The sequence below is a fragment of the Orcinus orca genome, chromosome 8, assembly GCF_937001465.1.
Source record: "Orcinus orca chromosome 8, mOrcOrc1.1, whole genome shotgun sequence".
Classification (NCBI taxonomy): domain Eukaryota; kingdom Metazoa; phylum Chordata; class Mammalia; order Artiodactyla; family Delphinidae; genus Orcinus; species Orcinus orca.
In genome coordinates, this window is record NC_064566.1 from 69,366,167 (window position 1) to 69,374,736 (window position 8,570).

General features: G+C 48.0%; 1 long non-coding RNA gene and 1 pseudogene across 1 annotated transcript; one reads left to right on the plus strand and one right to left on the minus strand.

The window, feature by feature from the left end:
- Nucleotides 1–459: 459 nt before the first annotated feature.
- On the plus strand, nucleotides 460–3,663 carry LOC101288821 (elongation factor 1-alpha, oocyte form-like; annotated as a pseudogene).
- On the minus strand, nucleotides 1,466–8,256 carry LOC125965207 (uncharacterized). The gene is made up of 3 exons (XR_007478853.1): nucleotides 7,837–8,256; nucleotides 2,591–2,726; nucleotides 1,466–2,464 (listed from the first exon to the last, which is right to left on the minus strand). It is a non-coding gene; the product is annotated as an uncharacterized LOC125965207 (long non-coding RNA).
- Between the last annotated feature and the right edge of the window lie 314 nt (nucleotides 8,257–8,570).

The window sequence follows — 8,570 nt, forward strand, 5'->3', positions numbered from 1 at the left end:
AAGTGGGGAGCGGGGTGCTGGGCAGGAGCAGAGTGGAGGGGAGGGGAGGAGAGAGGCAGGCCTGGAACGCTGTGGCCTCACCCGCCCCGTGCTCGCCTCTAGCAGTGACTGAAGGAAGGAACCCGCCACCATAGGCAAAGATAAGACCCGTATCAATATCGTTGTCATCGGCCACTTGGACTCTGGCAAGTCCGCTACCGCCGGGCATCTCATCTACGAGTGTGGGGGGATCCACAAGAGGACCATCGAGAAGTCTGAGAAGGAGGCAGCCGAGGTAAGGCACCCACGTGCGATGTTGGCCTCTAGGAGCTGGGGTTGGGGGGATGGATGTCCTGCTTCTCGGTGGGTCCAGCGCAGAGAGCAGGGTGCGCTGTGAGGTCTAAGGCGACACAGAATTCCCTGGGATAGGTCAGTCTGCTGGCCATCGATGTGCTCTACTCACTCCCCACCCCTCCCCAGATGGGTAAGGGCTCCTTCAAGTACGCCCGGGTGTTGGACAAACTGAAGGCAGAGAGAGAGCGTGGCATTACCATCCACATCTCCCTGTGGAAGTTTGAAACCAGCAAGTACTACATCACCATCATCGATGCCCCATGAACATGATCATGGGCACCTCCCAGGTAAAGCAGCCCTTGTTCCCAGGGCCCTCCCTTTCGGATGGGGGCGGGGCAGGCGCAGAGGAAGGGAGGAAACTCAGGCTTTATTTCTGGGACTCTGGGAAGGAGGGTATCATAAGCCTCAGAAGGTTTTCCTCATCCATGCCAATCATCAATTCTGAAAGAACCAGAGGAGGACAGACTCTGTGAGGCTCAGATACGGGCCCCCTTTCAGGCTGGGGCAGGGACCAGGTTTTCTGACACCTAGACAAGTAGATCACTTGGGGTCCGTCTGGGAGGAAGGAACTACAAGCTCATTTATGGGACTAGGTGAGAGTTTGACTGGGAGGCGGGACCTCTGTGCACAATAGTAACCAAGGGACCCACGAACTTATCAACTTCTGGGGAGCATCCCGTCCCCGAGCTTTCCCAAGGGACCCGGGACTGCCCGAAACTCTAGCAGGCTTCCCAGCCCGGCCGGCGCCCCCTCCCCTAACTAAGCCCTTGACCCCGTAGTGTCTGTGTCCTGCAGGCCGACTATGCAGTGCTTATCGTGGCCGGCGGCGTGGGCGAGTTCGAGGCGGGCATCTCCAAGAACGGGCAGACCCGCGAGCGCACGCTTGTGGCCTTCACCTTGCGCGTGAAGCAGCTGATCGTGGCCATCAACAAGATGGACTCAACCGAGCCCGCCTACAGCGCAGCGCGCTTCCCGGAGATCACGGAGGAAGTGAGCACCTACATCAGAAGATTGGCTACAACCCTGTGTCCGTGGCCTTCGTGCCCATCTCGGGCTGGCACAGCGACAACATACTAGAGCCCAGCAGCAACGTGAGTGCGGACCGGGTCTGCGGGCGAGCGGAGTGGGTCCTGGTCCTGGTCCTGGCCCTGGGGTGGGTGTGCTGAGAGCAATGCCCCAGGCTCACCTCCACTACGTTCTGCATCCTCCCGCAGATGCCCTGGTTCAAGGGCTGGAAGGTTGAGCGAAAGGAGGGAAACGCCACCCAGGTGACACTGCTGGAAGCTCTGGATTGCATCCTCCTGCCCACTCGCCCTGTCAACAAGCCCCTGAGGCTGCCTCTGCAAGACGTGTACAAGATTGGAGGTGAGGCGACAGGGCTTCTTGAGGAATGAAGGAATTGAAAATGAGGTCTGGACTTGCCAGGACTTGCCAGGGTTCAGATCCTGACTTCTGAGCTGTGATAAAGTGTAAAGCCCCCGGCGTTTCCAAATTATCTGATACACAGAAGAAACAGCCAGTCCTGTAGGTGGCCTTGGTCCTTGAGCCCCAGGACCAAGGGACTTCCCCAGAAGCCAGTTCTCACTGGGTGGATCTAGAATATTTCTGACTGCCCTTCTTCCCATTGGACAGGCATTGACACTGTGCCCTTGGGCCATGTGGAGACCGGCTTCCTGAAACCTGGCATGGTAGTCACCGTTGCCCCCAGCAACGTCACGACTGAGGTCAAGTCTATGGAGATGCACCACGAGGCCCTGCCCGAGGCCCTGCCCAGTGACAAAGTGGGCTTCAACGTGAAGAATGTGTCCGTGAAGGACATCTGACACGGCAACGTGGTCAGAGACAGCAAGAACGAGCCCCCCATAGAGGCCAGCAGCTTTGTGGTGCAGGTAGGTGCCCAGGAAGCCAAGGGCCTTGGTGCTTGGTGGTGATGGAAATGCTTCTTAGAAATTAGTCCCAGTTCAGCGGAAGCCCCAGGTTGGTTGAGGGTTGGCCCCAGATCACAGATGCCATCCAATCTCTTCTAATTCCATCCTCCTTCCCCGCCAGGGTATAGTCTTGAATCACCCGGGACAGATCCATGCCGGTGCTGGACTGCCACATGGCCCACGTCTCCTGCAAGCTTGCTGAACTGAGGGAAAAGATTGACTGGCGCTCAGGCAAGAAGCTGGAGGACAACCCCAAGGTCCTGACGCAGCCATAGTGCAGATGGTCCCCAGCCAGGCCATGTGTGTGGAGACATTCTCTGAGCACCCACCTCTAGGTGAGCCAGGGACTGGTGGCTGCTGAGTCCTGGGAAGGAAAGCACCTCTGACGGAGGCCAAGGAGCCTTTCTCCTTCAGTGTCACTTTACAGAAACCCCATTCTTCCTTCCTCCTCCAGGCTGTTTTGCTCTGCAGGACATGAGGCAAACAGTGGCCACTGGAGTCATCAAGGCGGTGGAGGAGAAGACAGCCTCTGCGGCCAAGTTCAGCAGTGAAGGCCAGCAAGAAATGAAGCGTGTCCTCGGCAACCTCCACTATATGAGATACTGCTATTGACAGAATAAAAGTAATCATAAAACTTAAACTAGCTGTCTTGGTTTCTTCCAAGGAGGAAAGCATCAGGTTAATGAGGAAACTCTGGGTAGAAGAACAACTAATTTAAGGCCCATAGGCTTCAAAGTTTTATGCTGTGGGTGGTGAACACAATTCAGGGTCTTACCTCCTTCTCCCACCCAGGGCTCTTTCCCATCCTCTTCCCATTTCCCTCGAACCTAATCACCTCTGGCTGGTCCTCTCTGTGAGGAAGAGGAATTGTTTGGGGATGTGATAAAGTGTATTCACAATGGCATAGGGTAGGATCCCAGTACCAATAGGCTAGTTCAGTGCTAACATCCCCTCACCCACCCTCACTTTCATATAGATATATTTTTCTTTTTTTATTAAAGTATAGTTGATTTACAATGCTGTGTTAGTTTCAGGTGTACAGCAAAGTGATTCAGTTACACACACACACACACACACACACACACACATTCTTTTTCAGATTCTTTTCCATTGTAGCTTGTTACAAGATACTGGAGTTCCCTGTGCTATACAGTAGGCCCTTGTTGTTTATCTATTTTATAGATAGTAGTGTGTATCTGTTAATCCCAAACTCCTAATTTATCCCTCCCCCACCCCCTTTCCCCTTTGGTAACCATAAATTTGTTTTCTATGTCTGTGAGTCTGTTTCTGTATTTTAAATAAGTTCATTTGTATCATTTTTGAGATTCCACATATAAGTGACATCATATGGTATTTGTCTTTCTCTGTCTGACTTACTTCACTTAGTGTAATAACCTTCAGTCCATCCATGTTGCTGCCAATGGCATGATATTCTATTTATGGCTGAGTAATATTCCATGGTATAAATATACCACATCTTCTTTATCCATTCATCTGTTGATAGACACTAGGTTACTTCCATGTCTTGGCTATTGTAAATAGTGCCGCTATGAACATAGGGGTGCATATATTTTCAAATTAGAGTTTTCTCCAGCTTATATGCCCAGGAGTGGGATTGCTGGATCATATGGTAGTTCTATTTTTAGTTTTTTTTTTTTTTGAAGATGTTGGGGGTAGGAGTTTATTAATTAATTTATTAATTTTTGCTGTGTTGGGTCTTCGTTTCTGGGCGAGGGCTTTCTCTAGTTGTGGCAAGTGGGGGCCACTCTTCATCGCGGTGTGCACGTCTCTCACTATCGCGGCCTCTCTTGTTGCGGAGCACAGGCTCCAGACGCGCAGGCTCAGTAGTTGTGGCTCACAGGCCTAGTTGCCCCGCGGTATGTGGGATCCTCCCAGACCAGGGCTCGAACCCGTGTCCCCTGCATTAGCAGGCAGATTCTCAACCACTGCGCCACCAGGGAAGCCCTATTTTTAGTTTTTTAGGGAACCTCCATACTCTTCTCCATAGTGTCTGTACCAATTAACATTCCCACCCACAGTGTAGGAGGGTTCCCTTTTCTCTGCACCCTTCCCAGCATTTATTTGTAGATTAACTAGGTTTTAGAGGACCTAGAGGGTCATCTAGTTGAAGGTGAGATAAAGGCATGATTTTTTTTAAAGGAATCCTTGACGACTGTTTATCTGCCTCTCCCCTAGACCTCCCTGCAGTCCTCTCACAGGGATACGACCCATCCGCCTATTCCTTCGTTTGCGCACAGAAGTGGTAGAAGAGTGAAGGGCACATGTGGCTAGTGTACTTCATACTCCTTTGAAACATTGCTCATGGGTCTTCAAATAAAAACCACTCCTTCAAAGCTTTTGCCCTCCAGGCAGTAAATGCTAATAATATCTACATTTATTGAGATTTTATTAAATGTACAGCGTTCTAACTGCTCTGGATACGTAATCTATTATATTCCCATTTACAGACGTCAATGCTGCAACAAGAGAAGCTAAGTGACTACATGGCTATTGTGTGCTAACCTTGGCATTCAGATCTAGGCTTGGGTCTGAAACCTACGCTCGTAATCCCATCCCAACCCTCCCTTCTCCCTCTGCTTTCTCCCTGTGTCACCTCCTGTCACCTCAACATCCACTGAAGAGTTTTCCATGTGACATGGTATTTGTAGCCTCCCCTTACCTCACCTTCATCATGGAGCGAGGGAAGGAAGCTAGGAAGGGCAGGTAGGGAAGGTTAGACGGCCACTCCAGGTGGGGGCAGGGAGGCAGAATTTAAACCACCGGGGAAAATAATAAGCCTCAGGAAAATCCAAGCTCGGCCTCCTTCTCATTCTCTGTCACCACATCCTCCCCCAACACACACACACACACACACACACACACACACACACACACAGTCATAAACACAGACACTAATGCTCTGACAGCTATAGATCCCACTGTTGAGAAGTTTGCTTCTTTTCTTCCTAGGCCCTGAGGTTTCAGCTTTTTAGTTCATCTTTTGTCAGGAGCATCACTAAAAGACTCACTGAAAAGAATGCTAGAAAGACCTGCCTGGTGGTGCCTGTTGAGTCAACAGAAAAGAAGGCTTCGTCCTGTGGGGAGGCACAATTCCTAGTGGGACAGGGCATGGAATTGGGACACAGAGGCCAGCCACTCATAGACAGAAAGCAGAAAAAGGAGAAGACGGGATCCCGGGAGTTCAGGAGGATAGAGAGGAAAAAGGACAATGTTTTTTCTTTCTTCAAAATTCCAAAGCAATCAGAGAAATAAGAAAGTTAAACATCTCCCTTCCCTCGCCCCCTGGCTGATCAATGGCCTGAAATAAATAGCTGAATTACTGTCCTCTGTACCATCCACTAAGCCATCACAGTGAAAAAACAAACTACAAGCAGAGCCTGTGTTTCGGGAAGAGAAGAGAGAATTCATCTTTGGTTTTCAAACTCAGAAGTGGTTGCCATAGCCCTACTAAGGGACAGAGAGACAGACAGACACACACACACACACATACGCCCTAAGTAGGAAAAGAATCTAGGTAGGTGTCTTTGTGTCTTTTCAGTTTCCTACAGCTTGTATCCTGGGCAGAAAAGATGTTGTTTCAAGTTCTGACAGAGGACTAGCTTGAAAGAGAAACTGAAGGATTAAACTGCTTTCTGAATAAGGCAAAACTCAAACTGTCAACAAATTTATATTATTTTTTTTCTTACTTTCCCTCACCCTTCTATTTTTTTCTTTTGCTTTTCTCCCTTGATGCGCCCCTGATCGTTTCCTTTTTTCTACCCTCCCACCCTTTTTTCCCTTCTTCACAAAAACTATAAAGACAGAACGGCCAATAAGAGTGCTTTCACTGTATCACAGTGTTTGGGGAATTAGGAAGAATAAATGTCATGTCTCTTTAGAAGATTGACAGCCCAGAAAAAAAACTCAAATAAGAGAACTGGAGCAGAATGCCGGGAGCTACCAGAGAACAGCTCATAACCAGTGGGATGAGAAGAGATGCATCTTTGGGGCTGGTTTTACAAAATCAGCTGCACTGATGGTAACTTTGACTAAGGTTAGCACCATAAGCACAAAGCCAAGGCTGCCGCAGTTCTCAATAAATATTACTTCATTAGGATATTTTGATGGAACATTATGCCACTGTTTTGCAAGCCAGTATGACCCTTGTGTCAGAGACACGGTGGCAAAAAGGACCTGGGTAATTGTAGAGATGTCATTTCTATATGTTTGAGCATCCACGTGGAAACCTCAGGGGGTCAGTAAAGAAACTTGCATTAGGAATCACGTAAAGCCAATAACACCTACTGTGTGCCAAACCTATGTAAGCAAGTTTGCAGCCCCTGCCCTGGAAGCCTCAAAGTCTGCTGGGAAAGCAACATTTATATATATAAATATATATATATATATACACACACACATAAATCCAACAATAAGGCTAAGAATATGTACGGAAGGATTAATTCTGCTTTAATGAATAGAAACAGCTTCCTAAGAACCTATAGCCTCTACTTTCCTCTGCCCTAACCAGCTACCTTCCTTTCTCACCTCTTGGCTCCCATCTGTGCACATATACCCACCCAAACGTTGACCTTACTCCTGCCAAGATTCCTCACCTCTCAGAACTCCTAGTCTGACCCTGACCTTGACAGCTAGGAGTGCCTTGGCTCTTAGTGATTCCCCAGCCCTCTCGCTTTTAGTCTATTTCTGACCAGAAAATTCACCCATTCACTCCTTGGTTCTTGCCTAGACTTTTGAGTCACCTGACTTCTGTCTGTTCCTGTCCACTGATATCCCACTCTCGTGGGTCTTTGGCTCACCCCCAACTAGTGATCTGGTTAATGCCCAGGCCCCAAATGTTTCCTACTTTACCCTCCCTTTGGCCTGATGGAGTCCTACTCTGTGTCTTGTTGAGTGGAAGGTCAAGACCCAGCATTCTTGCCCCAGTTAAGTGAGTTACGTTATAATGATGGAAAAAAGGGAAAGTGGTAGATTTCCTCTTGCTATAATGTATTATCCTCACCTAGGTGAAACGACCCAACCAGTGCCTGTAAGGCTTAGGATCCGTAAAAAGGTCTCTGTGGTTTTAAGAGACCAAATAAGGGGTCCTTATATCAGAGTGAGCCTCTTCCCCTTCCTCCTTAAGAAGCAAAGTAAGTCAGAAAGAGAATAACAAATATCATATATTAACACATATCTGTGGAATCTGAAAAAATTTACAAAGCAGAAAGAGAGACACAGACGTAGAGAACAAACGTATGGATACCAAGGGGGAAAGTTGGGGGGGTGTAAATTGGGAGATTGGAATTAACATATAAACACTATTGATACTATGTATAAAAGAGATAACTAAGAGATAACTACTGATAGCACAGGGAACTCTACTCAATGCTCTGTGGTGACCTAAATGGGAAGAAAATCCAAAAGAGAGGGGATATATGTATACATATAGTTGATTCACTTTGCTGTACAGCAGAAACTAACACAATATTGTAAAGCAACTATACTCCCATAAAAATTAAAAAAAAAAAGTGAACTGCAGAACTGCACAGAAGAAGTCGGCAAGTATTGTCACTACCTTCAAGAGCTCCAAACAGTGCTGTGGCTAAACCCTCTCGTTGTCAGGAGGTACCCATATGCTGGGTTTATTACAATCTGCTTCCTTGTGTGTCTTGGGTCTGCAGGAAGAGGGAGCAGTGGAGAGCTAACACAGTGGACAGCCCACGCCAGTTGCCTCTCTTCTCTTTCTCTTGATCTGTACGCCGGATGTGGAAATACTGCTCCTACTTTTCTGGCGAGGCTGAGGAAATATCGTGGGCCTCTTGGATGGAGGCAGCAGCTTACCTATCTTCATACCCCCATGTTTAGGCCAGAACCGGGCACATAGTAACAGCTTGATTAATGTTTGATGAACACATGGTGAGGACTCTGCTTTACTACACTTGGAATCTTCTAGTTCAATATTCCTTCAATTAACACTTCTTGGATTCCATTCAAACATCATTAACAGAGGTTAGAGGACCTTCCTGAAATGTTGGCTTAGGAGACTCACAATGTTTAACTGAAGCAATGATTCATCTTCTGCTTAAGCAGCATAAAATCTTTGGCCCAAAACAAATTCATCTGGACCCAGTCTAATCTAGATCTTAAGGTTTCCTTTCTCCAGGTTGGCGTCACTCAGCCGTGACCCTCAGTCTGTTATTGAAAGGCTGGAGTCTCAGGTTCAATGAAGGTTGAGAGCAACCAGTTGAAGGCAATTGACTAAGAATTTTGCCTTTGGGGACTTCCCTGGTGGCGCCGTGGTTAAGAATC